The sequence below is a fragment of the Carassius carassius genome, chromosome 1 (assembly GCF_963082965.1).
Source record: "Carassius carassius chromosome 1, fCarCar2.1, whole genome shotgun sequence".
NCBI lineage: Eukaryota > Metazoa > Chordata > Actinopteri > Cypriniformes > Cyprinidae > Carassius > Carassius carassius.
The window spans coordinates 52,371,948-52,385,371 of record NC_081755.1 but is presented as its reverse complement, the minus strand read 5'-3'; the positions used below and the strand labels follow the sequence as shown (position 1 = coordinate 52,385,371).

General features: G+C 38.6%; 1 long non-coding RNA gene across 1 annotated transcript; it reads right to left on the bottom strand.

Moving 5' to 3' along the window:
• Positions 1 to 7,786: 7,786 nt before the first annotated feature.
• Positions 7,787 to 8,717, bottom strand: LOC132100028 (uncharacterized). Its single transcript, XR_009423087.1, has 2 exons — positions 8,235 to 8,717; positions 7,787 to 8,138 (listed from the first exon to the last, which is right to left on the bottom strand). It is a non-coding gene; the product is annotated as an uncharacterized LOC132100028 (long non-coding RNA).
• Between the last annotated feature and the right edge of the window lie 4,707 nt (positions 8,718 to 13,424).

The window sequence follows — 13,424 nt, the reverse complement described above, 5'->3', positions numbered from 1 at the left end:
AAATATAATTTTTTTGGAACATTATAAATGTATTTATTGTAACTTTTGATCAGTTTAAAGCATCCTTTCTAAATAAAAGTAGTAATTTATGCCCCCCCATGGAAACGTCTATGAACACTCTTGACTTGGCCAAGAAATCGCGGGGACGAATATCCTTATCAAGCACTTTACCGGTTCATCCAGTCTCTTCTCCTCCTGCTTGGCTCTTTGGCCTGCATTACTCACCTCAGAGCAAGTCTGTTCTTGATAAAGCTGATGTGAAAACATGGGGGAAACCGACAAGGAAGAAGTTGGGGTGACGTGATCTTTATAGGTGAAGCAAATACTTCATGGCTCCGTCTATAACGCATTGAGATTGGATGTGTACAGGAGACAAACCAATGAACCACTGGCTGCTCGCTGTCCTTGCTTGATGGTCCTCAGCAAAAAAAATAAATAAATACATTTGGCCCAGCGGGAAAATGCTCGATTACCAATCCTGTCTCTGGCTTTCCTTGATCCTTCCGATCTTTACATCTAATATTGTGAAATAAGCTCGCGACATTTTTCCCCAAAGCCAGAAAAAAAAAAAGGTTTGCTGCATGGGTAAAATCTAAATAAGAACAGAATCAGAATTAGCTTTATTCCCCAGGTGCGCGCAAACACAGAAACTTATTATTATTATTGGACAATATGTATTTACACAGTAGGCTAATTGAGAGAAAGCCAATCATTTGAGATGGAGAATGAATTACAAAAATTAATTACAGAACACAGGTAATAAGATACAGACACAGGTAATAAAATTAGAAAACAAAACCGATTAAAAAGAACAAATAAGAAAAAAAAATAACGGCTATAAAACTGTATTACAAAATGTTGTACACAATTATAAAATAAAACCAATTATAATGACATTCGCTATATATATATATAAATATATAATGTGTGTGAGCTATTAATCGGCCTATAAACACGAAGCAATGCTATTAAATGTTGTGTGCGCCGAGCGAAAGGCTTATATATGAAATGCCTAAAATAGTCTACCAGGCAACAAAGGCAACCGTTTGTAATTTATTTGTAGAGTTTAACCAGCTAGCTAGCTAGTTAGTCTATTCAGGATAACTTTTCATTTAAATTTTGTGCATACAGTAGAAAAAGTCTTAATACTTAAACTTATTTCATTTTATGAACGCTAGATTACAGTAGTGATTGTCTTTTTCAAAAGACATTTAGACACTCTTTGGTGAATTAAAAGCAAGCAGTAATGCAACTTAAATTAAAGCAACATTACAGAAACTTAATTTTATTTTAAATAAAGTAAAATTAAATTAAATCGAAGTTAACTCGAGCGAAAACATTCAGTGTCAGTGTTGCCAGCAAGTTGTTCTTAAAAGGCTATATTTCTGAATATCCTACTACATAAACATTAAGGGCTAATACATGGTGATTAACTAAGGTGATTTTTACCTCTATTTTGATATTTTTCCTGTTCCTCTTTGCGTTGCTTCCAGTCTTGTGCCCCTAAAATGTTCTTTTTCACATAAATGGCAAAACTATTTTAACTGCGTGCGCCATGAATAATTCGTTATGGTGATGTATTACAGTCATGACGCAGAAAGTGTTTTAATTAGTCCAACATGACTTTGTCACTTTTATTTTATTCTTACATTAATCAGTTTGATAACCGAGCAGTACTAAAATGATGTTAATTGTTAAAAATTATTTTGCTCAATATATTGGTGTAGATGGCTCAATGGTCACGAGACAACGAGAGAGAGAGAGAGAGAGAGAGACTTTTGACTTTTAAAACACTTTAATTATATAAATCAATACAAGTCAAACAGCAAATCCAAAAAAACATCAAAATAATTAAACCATTACCAATTAAAAACCAAACTGCCTGAATTACACAGTCACCAAAGCTCCACCAACACCCCATTTCCATTCAAAATAAAGAACATTATTATTATGTTGATAGTAAGTATATTCAATCACCACTCTTGACTCTACTAGAGACTTAAACAGAGTTACTATATTCACATTTTCACCAGTATTTTTACACCGATGAGACTTTAAAATAACAAGTTTAGCTTTAATAAGTTTAGTCCTATTAAAAAATGAGCAAGTGTGCACTGTTGCTGCCAAGACCTTTTATATCTGCAACCCAAAATAAATAAACTGTTGGTGAATGTAAAACCCAATCTTACAATCATTTTTTCCAATACTGAAAATAGTGAGTTAAGTCTAAAACACTCACAAAACATATGAAAAACATTGTCAAGAGCATTACAAAAAGGATATACTGGTAAAACAGTCTCGTTAATTTTAGACACAAAAGAGTTTGTGGCTATAATACAATGTAGTATCCTCCACTGAATATCTCCACATCTCTTAGAGATAGGAGGCTTATACAGCAACCTCCATGATGGATAGATCTCATCTGAAAGAGAAAGGCACGACCTCCATTTTGTAATTTTTTAATCCATTTTGTAAACTGATTGACTAAAGATGACGACACATTTGCCGAGAACTTAAAAAGGGGATTAAAAAAAAGAGGTTCTGAAAAGCCATAATGCTCATCTTCGTGTCTCAATATTTTAAAACAATTCCAAGATTTAATCACTCCTAAATAAAAACTGAAAGGTAAAGAATGCACGTTCTCCACCAATGTCTTCTGCATTAAGAACAACTGTTTATCAAGACATATCAAAATCAATACCGGCCGCCAGTTCCTCAAACACCCAAGATCCCCCTTTTTCGGAATTAATGTAAGAATTGCCCTTCGACAACTCAAAGGAAGGGTCCCTTGATTGATGCATTCAAGAAAAACTTCATACAAGTCTTGTCCTAGTAGGTTCCAGAAGGATTTAAAAAATTCTGCCGAGAGCCCGTCCAATCCAGGTGACTTCCCAGAACACATTTCCTGAACAGCTTGTGAAATCTCTCCAAAAGTCCATGGCCTGTCCAACTCATTACTTGCTTTTTCTGTCAATTTGGATAGGTCACGTAAAAGTTCATCAGCCACTGCATCGTCACATAATTCCGAATGGTATAAATCCTCATAAAAAGAGAGAGCATAAGACTGAATTTCCCGTTGATCCGTTATAACTCCACCACCTGGTATTTTTAACTGATGAAAACTCTTCTGTTCCCTTGGGTTTTTTTTTTCAAGACCAAAGAAGAATGATGTAGGAGCATCCATGTCATTCAGCTGTGCAAATCTGGTTCTCAGAAGGGCTGATCTTCCTCGCTCTTCCAATAAATTTTTCAAAAGGAGTTTATCATTCGCAACAGAGTCAATGAAAGTTGAATTATTATGGGTACAGTCACTGCTTTGCCCAAGGATAGCTTGTTCAAGGGACTTCATTCTTTCTTTGAGCATCCCAGCATTGTGTGCAGTATACTGTTGGCAAAAAGACTTGATGTGTGTCTTACCAACATCCCACCATTGACTCAGTGACTGAAAATTACATCTCTCCTCTCTCCAAGCTTTCCAGAAAAGATTAAAAGAGTGAAGAAAAGTGCTGTCCTGCAACAATCTATTATTAAATCGCCAATGTGATTTGTGAGATTTAGAAAGAGAACCAGATACTAAAATAGATACATAGTGATGATCTGACAGAAAAGATGGTGAAATCGAACTACTAAAAAACCTACCCCTATTGGCCTTTTCCACACAAAAACGGTCAAGCCTAGCTCCTGACATAATATTAGAATTAGCTTTTAACCATGTGTACTGTCTGGCCATAGGAAAGGCCTCCCTCCACACATCAACTAAATTATGTTCATTAATTATTTTCTTTAAAATCTCAGCAGAAGCTTGGTGAGGTTCATCATGATTCCTGTCCAAATGTGAATTAACAGTACAATTAAAATCTCCACCAAGTATAACACTATTTCCCTGAGGACACTTAACTAAAGCATCAGAAAGTGTTTTGAAAAATGAGATGCGTTCTTGACCAACATTCGGCGCATACACATTAATTAAAGAAAAAGGAGTATCACCAAAAACAACATCAACTCTCAACATCCTACCAGGTATTATTTCAAGGACATCTGGCTGTATGCTAACAGATGGAGAAAAAAGGATGGCAATACCCGCACTAAGGTTTGTACCATGACTCAATACAACACTGCCTTTCCCATCACCATACCACTGTGCTTGATTTTGCCGATCTGTATGCGTTTCCTGCAACAAAATAACATCTGCCTGTTTTAACCGCAGTTAATCAAACAAAGCAACTCTCTTCCTCGTACACCGACAACCATTAACATTAAAGGTCCCAATGTTTAAGGTTGTCATAACGAAAGGTAAAAGAATGCAAAAATAATATATCACCTTACTATACATAACCGTATCAATGTTTTTTATGACACGTGTTTAATCGTTTTTTAACGGCACTGACACGTTTCTTTAATCTGTATCTTTTAGGCTGATCAAGCTCCTCCAATGAAGCTTTTTAGTTCTATTTAGTAGATACAGACGTAAGCATTACGCTACCCCACAGACTTATGGGAAATGTAGTCACAAACTCGTACTTCACCCTGTTACAAAGTCAAAATGTGAAAGCAATTTTTTCAAACTGGAATATTTACAAGAAAAGGCGAAACTGTTGAAAATGAAAAGTAGGACTTCAGTGCACTTGAAAAAAGTATAGGCTGAACACCACTAAATAGATTTTTAATGCATTGAAATAGGGCTGGGCGATATATCGAATATTAGCGAATATATCGGAATAATTTTGACGACGATGTACAATTTGAATATATCGGGAATATCGAATATTTCAAATTCAAGCATACTTTCCCAAAAGAACGCGCCGAATGTCCAAAAAGGAACCAGTAACTGCTGACTGCTCTACGCATCTCTACTACGAGAGCTGTAATGATAGCGGTTGCCAGATAACAAGAGTTTAAATCTCCGAATCAGAGCTCCACTGTTACAAGGATACATTTTCTTCCCGGTGTTTGCTTATTTTAAGCAATCTGGCAACCATGCGCACGTGCTCACTCCTCATTGCAGAAGAGCCGCTGACGATAATCTGAAAACACTAACAAGCTGGAATTGAGCGATCTAATGAAAGCGTCGTTCAGCCGGTCTGTGTTCTGTCGTGAGATCTCAACTGTATTGTTTGCATTTGTGATCGCAAAATAAATGCACTTACTCGACCGCTGATGTTTGAATAGAGAAACATAGGCTATGGCCATTTGGAATTAGGCTACTATTGGGGAATTTCACTGATATGTTTACCAGTTTCCATAATATAGACAGAGAAAATGCAAAAGTCTTTGGTATTCATTTATATATAATTTATATATAAGAAATAGCTATGTGCTTCAGCAACTAGCTTCCCATCTAAGAGGGGTTTTAGTGTCAGTAGGAACATAGTTTCATGCCACAGAGCTTCTCTTAAAACCACAGACAGTTGACAGACTTGTGTTCTTAGCTTAAAAACTTGTTAAAAAAATTAAAATAAAATACTTATCCCAGTTGCATAGTTTAATTTGTGAATTGCATGCACTAGAAAGTTGACAGAATGCACTTTCTGTAACTGTTACTTAATTTGCACTGCTTCAGTTACATATAGGCCTACATGTATTCATTTAATAAAAAGCGGTAAGTGATCTCTTGGTCTAGATTTTTTAACTGCTTAAATTAGCTGTTTAATCTAAATGTTTTTTTTTTTTTTTTTTTAATGGGCAAAAGAAAATCCTGTTTTATTTTTTATTATTTAAATGCAAATGCAAACATATCGAGATATATATCGAATATCGTAAAAATTGACAATATCGAGATATCTTTTTTTTTTTGTATATCGCCCAGCCCTACATTGAAATAAAGCATACTACTGGAAAAATATACAGAGCAGTTTTATTAGTGTATTTCTTAATTGTGCTTTGAATGCTTTGAAAAAATCAATCTTAGCAGACTTTCGTACAGTAATCCTACATTTAAAGTGATTTTATTAAAAAAAAATGTTACTTATGTAATTTTTTTCCAACTGTGAAAATGACTAATGACATAACAATAAACGTGCAATATTTAAAGACACCATTAACATGTACCCAAGTATGTCATTGAAAGTGAATATTAATGTATTTATAATACATTTGAAATTATGTATAAAGATATTTATTTTATCTATCGTTAAATATAGCCTATCATGAAACTAAAAACATCTTGCCATCGTGAAATTCTGTATCAGACTTCAGTTATTTGATTCTTCCAGTAAGAAAGAGAACAGAACAACCGCTTGTCTTTCAGTATTGACTCATTTCTAGTCATTGAAGCACTTCGTAACTGAGATCAAAGCAACACATGTAGGCTACATCTGATTATTTAGCAGCGTATAAGTGAGCGTGCTTTAGTTATTGGTTTTGGTTTTAAATCTGCCGATATTTTCGATATTTTAAAACTCAGAAAATGTGAGCATGTGTGATGTGATACAGGCGCTGTCAGACATTAAACATCATCACGCCGAACAGTTGATCAATTTATAATACTTTACAATCGTAATACAAGGGCAATTAACTGTAGAATAACCAATTAATAGTTTCCCGCAACAATATTAATGTTTTATTATTATTATCATCATCACCCCTCTCTTCAAAAGCTTTGCGCTGAAACGCAGCAGAAGTCTTCGGATGGAAGATGACTCTGGGATCGTGAAAGTGAAACTTTTATGATGAATACTGCTTGTGCACGTTACAATTCATATTTCACGGTCAGAAAGCAGAAAGATCAAGGATTTTCTAGAAGCAAGGATAAATAACATGTCACATAAGTGCAAGAGAAGAGATTCAGTGAGGGATGAGCAGGAACAGTAGATTTGCGTGCAGACACGGAGATCCGGGGGGGGGGGGGGGGGGGGTTAAATTAATACTTTTAAATTAGGTTACATTAAAATTATTTACTTATGCGAACGAATTATATTGTGCGCACAATTTAGAAAAACGAGGGACAGATTATATCGTGCAATTTACTTGGAAAGGAACGAATTATAATAATATTTAAAATGAGGGAACGAATTATAATATGATTCAAGGGGGAACGAATCAGTTTAGTAAAGAGAGGAAACGAATGATGATATTGAGCTCATGATTAGATCCTACAAACCATTTAGTAAAAGAAGGAAACTTATTATTATTATTGTGCACACGATTTACTTGGTTTTCCCTCCTGCATGACATGTAGCCTACCTTTTTCCAGATTACTTGAACTGTACGGATTCATTTCCAACTAAGAAACTGAAGGTTAAATTAAGAAAAATGTCAAACATTACATGTTTTTAATATTTAGTCCAGTACCTGCTGGCATTATTACAGCGTATATTGAAAACAATGTGGATAGTTCACTGTTAAACGGGTTCAAGTGACTACTTTTAGAAAGCGTATAGAATGATCACTTATTTTTATTTACTTTTATCGTGAAATAAATGCATGTTGTTTTTGGGAGTCACGTCTCTCTGTCTAAAAGTAACTTCAGACCGTGTATTTCTTTTCGAATTATATTGTGTTTATTTTACTTTCTTCTGCGAGGTAATAGCCCCTATTGGGCGTCGACTGGCTCTTTTCATTTGTAATACCCATAAATCAACGCTCCCAGCCTGTGATTCCCAGCAACAGGAGCAACAGCGACCTCTAGCGATCACAAGAAGAGTTCAAATGAAGAACAAAACACTGCATTTAAACACCATTTTATTACTGTGAAGATCCATCGAAGCAGTCTGCATGACATTTATATATATATATAGCAATAATTAAAGGGGTTTTAATATGTAACTTATAACCCCGTGATAAAATGTTAGTTTGACTCAATACTTTTGTCCCAGCTAATTATGAAACACGCAATTTAGCTTTGATGCAGTTTCAAACTTTTTCATAAAAAAAAAAAAAAAAAACCTGATCACTTGTTAAATTTGAATGCCATTTTGGAGATTTTTACAACAGAGAGAGATAAATTCAAAGAAAAGTTGGCCTGACCGATCGAACAATACTTTCTAACTGCAAAATGTAAATTATTTTAAAACTAAATCACTAGTCTAGTACTAGCAATAGGCTATAGATACATCTGGTCGAAAAAACTTGGTGAGTGCATTTGCTGAAGACTTCATTGTCCAGTCCTGCAGTCTAACAACAACAACACTGGCGACTCGCTGTAGAAGAAGAAGAAAAAGAAAAACATTCTCTATCGGTGTGACCGAGACTTTATGGCGATCAAACTGACATAGGTTTACAGAAACAAAACTTACAATCAACGCGCGTGCCCCTTCTGTGCTCCATGATAAATCCTCAATATTTTCCACTGTTTCGTCATTCTTCTGCAGAAGTGATTGGACTCGACCTTTCACTGAAACAATGGAACTTTCCAGATTTATCAACGGTCTTCTTCCAGATCATCTTCACGTACAATCCCATAATGCACCTGCTTCTCAACAGTCCGTTTGTCTTCATGGCAAAACTCCGGTTTCATCCTTCCTCTGCTGTGTATGAACTTTACACTTTCTTTCTCCCAGGACAGTGTTTCCAGGTGAGTCCTGACTCTGGCAAAGTTCAATAATTCTGCGTGAAGTTCAGAGTAGAATTAAAATCGTACGCTGTAAATCCTGAGTCACTTTGTGAAGGCGCGCTTGTTATTCAAACGCAACGAACAACCGTTGAGGAAGTGCGCGAGAGCCAATGAGCATTCGCCAGCTGGCGCGCCAAATTTAAATATTTTTGACGAGTGTAGATCTGACTAACTTCCTGAAGCCGACATTCATGAACCACTAAACAAGGCAGCGTTTAAAGGGGAAATCACAGGCTTATACATTTTATTTTATTAAAAACAAATACAAGACAATTTTAAAGTATCCAAAAACGTGAGCACTAGGATAATTATAAAAACTAGAAAAATGACACAGTAATAACTTCTCAAAATAGCACTCTTAAACCATCCCCCTGAAAAAGAATCTGCTGACCCAAATATAGTGCAATAATAATAATAAACAGGCAGATTCATAATTAAAATGTTTTCATTTAATTAACTTTTTTAAATGTAAGTTATCAAGAATAGAAATGTGAGTATTCCATGTTGGAATTTTACTGAGGTGAGGTGACATGCATGAGCGATGATTTATGATTATGCTGATGCTTTACTTCATTTTTCATCAGTGCTGTATTGCCTCAGTTTGGTCATTTCACAATCATCTCTTAGCTGTGAACCTAAAGATGTCTCTATGTGATTCAGTGAATCAGTTCATTTATCAGTTTGATTCACTCACCTGTTGTCTGGAGCTTCACGCTGACGGATGAACTGCTATACCCTCTGAAAACACCTGAAAACACAATCTAATTATTTATATATTTAATACATTATATTACATGTTATAATATTAATTAATGAAAAAGTGAGTGATGACATTGTGAACTAGTATAAAATGTAAGAAGAATCAAGTTAAGAGAGATCAGCCTCGACTCACCTGAAGATCTTTCTCCGCAGCAAGAAACAGATCAAAACCAGAAGAACAATGACAATAAGAGCAGGAATCCACCACCACTGATCTGAACACGAGAGAGACAATACATTCAGCTGAACGACTGAATACATAAACATCTGATCAATAAAAATGATCAATATTGAAACACAGAAGCACAGGAGTTTACCTGAATGATGGAGAATCACTTCATTCAGATCATCTTTACAAACACACAGTGATGATAAATATGAGTCAATATGAGAGAAAAGAGTGAGTGTGAATCAGATCTGTGAATAATCAGACGTTTATCAGCTGAAACTCACCTGAGTTTGGAGTAAGTGCAGTTTCATTCCTCACTGAAAAACAGATTCACAATCATTGTTGGAAAGGCCGAGTCATGTGCGCATGCGCTATTTACTGTCAGTCATCGTCAGCAGAGAGCGGGACTGTACAATCAAGACTGTGTGTGCAAAGTGCGTCAATAAATATATACCATAAACACACACATCTAAATACTTTAAGCAACCTGTGTACTGCTGTTCTGTGCATAGCCAAAACTGTCAACAATAAACCTCCTTTGCATCGAACTGATCGAATCCATTGTGTTCTGATCGACACCCCATTGAGGAAAGCTAGAAAATAATAAATCCTCACCTATTACAGTCCAATACTTCTATCGAATAAATGGTCCTTCGAGCCGGATCTGGCATTCCTTATGGACAAAGAATTGATCAGTATCACTATGCAACCTGAAGAAGCATCTTCACAGATTGTCAGACCAAAACGTCAAGTTCATCTTCCTGCTTACCTACATTACATTACATTACATTTTCATTTAGCTGACGCTTTTATCCAAAGCGACTTACAATTGCTATATATGTCAGAGGTCGCACGCCTCTGGAGCAACTAGGGGTTAAGTGTCTTGCTCAGGGACACATTGGTGTCTCACAGTGGATTCGAACCCAGGTCTCTCACACCAATGGCATGTGTCTTATCCACTGCACCAACACCACCCACCACCTAAGAGATTATGATCTTACGACAGTACATCATAGAGCAGGCAGCCAGCCGGTATCGCCTCACACAATACAGCATACACAGTGGCTTGGAGATGCTGCAGTGAACATCTCTTCACCTTCTACCAGAGGAACGAGTCCTATAAGTCAAGGTCCATGGGACACAGTGGATGAATGGTCGCCCATAGTCGGGGAAAGGGATCCTTTTATCCAAGGAATGGATAATATAGAACTGCAACAACCTAGCGCCAGCTACGCTCCAGTGCAGCCAGTTAATAGTCCTCAGACTTCTCCATATCATCGGCCATGGGAAAAACATCAGTCCACGCCGTTGCCAAGTACATCTTTCCCTGGACAGGATAGACTCCTCCCACATCCTGGAACGGCATCCTACAATCCACACTCCATGGTGTCTACATCTTTGCCCCCACCTACCTATGGTAAGCATCGCCAGACAGACTACACAACAGCGTCACCTCTAAAGCCACACCAGCCCCTTCCTGCCACAACAGGTGACTCTAAAATGTTAGACATTCTGGGAACAATGATGGGTGAGCTTCAGATAATGAAAGATCAGATCTTAGCGGCGGCACCTACTAAATCACATATTCGGCTAACCATGGGTGGTGAACATGCTGGCCATGATTTCACTTCCTGGCAACATGCTGAAAACCCAAGTCACCCTCTTTATCAGAGAACAGCTCTTCCTATGCCGGGTCTCCAAACAGATACTCCTGTCCCTCACTGGCATTCCAGGACATTGTATAAGTCCCCTAGAGAGTCTTCAGATTACCCTACACAGGTGCGTTCTCAGTCCCAGCAACCCACAGGGCCACAGTTAGTACACATAGATCCTTATGCCTCTAACCTGAATCCTGTAAGACAAGAAAACCACTTACCGAGGTCCAGTGCCAACCATACCCAACTTTTGTACTAAGGACCCCAGTGAGTTTACTCGTTTAAAGATAGCTCTTGAGAACCTTCTACCATCAGATGCCACAGAGCTGTTCCGGTACCAAATCTTGCTGGATCATTTGAAGCTAGATGAAGCTCGTCTGGTGGCAGATTCCTATCTCAATTCACCATTTCCGTACTCTGCTACCATGGCTGCTCTCAATGAAAGGTTTGGCCAGCCTCACAAGATGGCACTCAAGAAGATTGCCAAAGTGATGGATTCCCCAGATATTCGACGAGGAGATACTGAGGCCTTTGACAAATTTGCTTTACAGATTAGGGCTTTGGTGGGTATGTTGGAAACTCTTGGAGACGAAGGTGAAGCCGAGCTTCGTTGTGGGTCACATGTAGAGAGGCTGCTGAGTAAGTTACCTGCTGAAATGAGATCAGGATTCCGAAGACAGATGTACCACCGTCCTGGGTCTGTGTATAACCTTTGTGAATTTTCACAGTGGCTCCAGTATGAGGCCTGGTGTCAAAGCAGTGAGACACAGATCAGTTACAAGAGCAAGAGACCAGAACGCTGGAGAGAAACCAAACCCACTGCCCGTTCAGCTACCATCCTTCATGGAGTGGACGACATTGCCACAAAGATACCCTCAGCACCGTCTCAAGTTAGACCAGTTAAAGTGGAGAAACCTAAACTCCCACCTAGAGCTTTTTGTCCTTACTGCGATAACGAGGACCATTATCTTAGTCAATGTCCCACTTTCAAGTCCTTTGATAAACAGCAAATGATTGAATGGATCCAGACCAATCATCGTTGTTGGCGCTGTGGACGTGCACACCAAGCAGCCCAGTGCACACTCAAGAAGCCTTGTAGCATCTGCAAAGGGAAGCACTTACAAATCTTGCATGAGGTCAACACAAAGAGTACCAGAGAAGGTTCTTGCCTTGTTAGTTCAACCACTGAGACTCTGTACTTGGACAGACCCACCGACTGCAGGCGTGTTCTCCTAAAGGTCATCCGGGTCTTGCTGCGCTATGGAGGCAAGACGCTCGACACCTATGCTGTCATGGATGATGGGTCCGAGCGCACTATTCTTAAAAAAGTGAAGTGACATTCAGCCAAGTATGGTGACCCATACTCAGAATTCGTGCTCTGCATTTAACCCATCCGAAATGCACACACACAGAGCAGTGAACACACACACACACACTGTGAGCACACACCCGGAGCAGTGGGCAGCCATTTATGCTGCGGCGCCCGGGGAGCAGTTGGGGGTTCAATGCCTTGCTCAAGGGCACCTAAGTCGTGGTATTGAAGGTGGAGAAAGAACTGTACATGCACTCCCCCCACCCACAATTCCAGTGCCAACCATACCCAACTTTTGTACTAAGGACCCCAGTGAGTTTACTCGTTTAAAGATAGCTCTTGAGAACCTTCTACCATCAGATGCCACAGAGCTGTTCCGGTACCAAATCTTGCTGGATCATTTGAAGCTAGATGAAGCTCGTCTGGTGGCAGATTCCTATCTCAATTCACCATTTCCGTACTCTGCTACCATGGCTGCTCTCAATGAAAGGTTTGGCCAGCCTCACAAGATGGCACTCAAGAAGATTGCCAAAGTGATGGATTCCCCAGATATTCGACGAGGAGATACTGAGGCCTTTGACAAATTTGCTTTACAGATTAGGGCTTTGGTGGGTATGTTGGAAACTCTTGGAGACGAAGGTGAAGCCGAGCTTCGTTGTGGGTCACATGTAGAGAGGCTGCTGAGTAAGTTACCTGCTGAAATGAGATCAGGATTCCGAAGACAGATGTACCACCGTCCTGGGTCTGTGTATAACCTTTGTGAATTTTCACAGTGGCTCCAGTATGAGGCCTGGTGTCAAAGCAGTGAGACACAGATCAGTTACAAGAGCAAGAGACCAGAACGCTGGAGAGAAACCAAACCCACTGCCCGTTCAGCTACCATCCTTCATGGAGTGGACGACATTGCCACAAAGATACCCTCAGCACCGTCTCAAGTTAGACCAGTTAAAGTGGAGAAACCTAAACTCCCACCTAGAG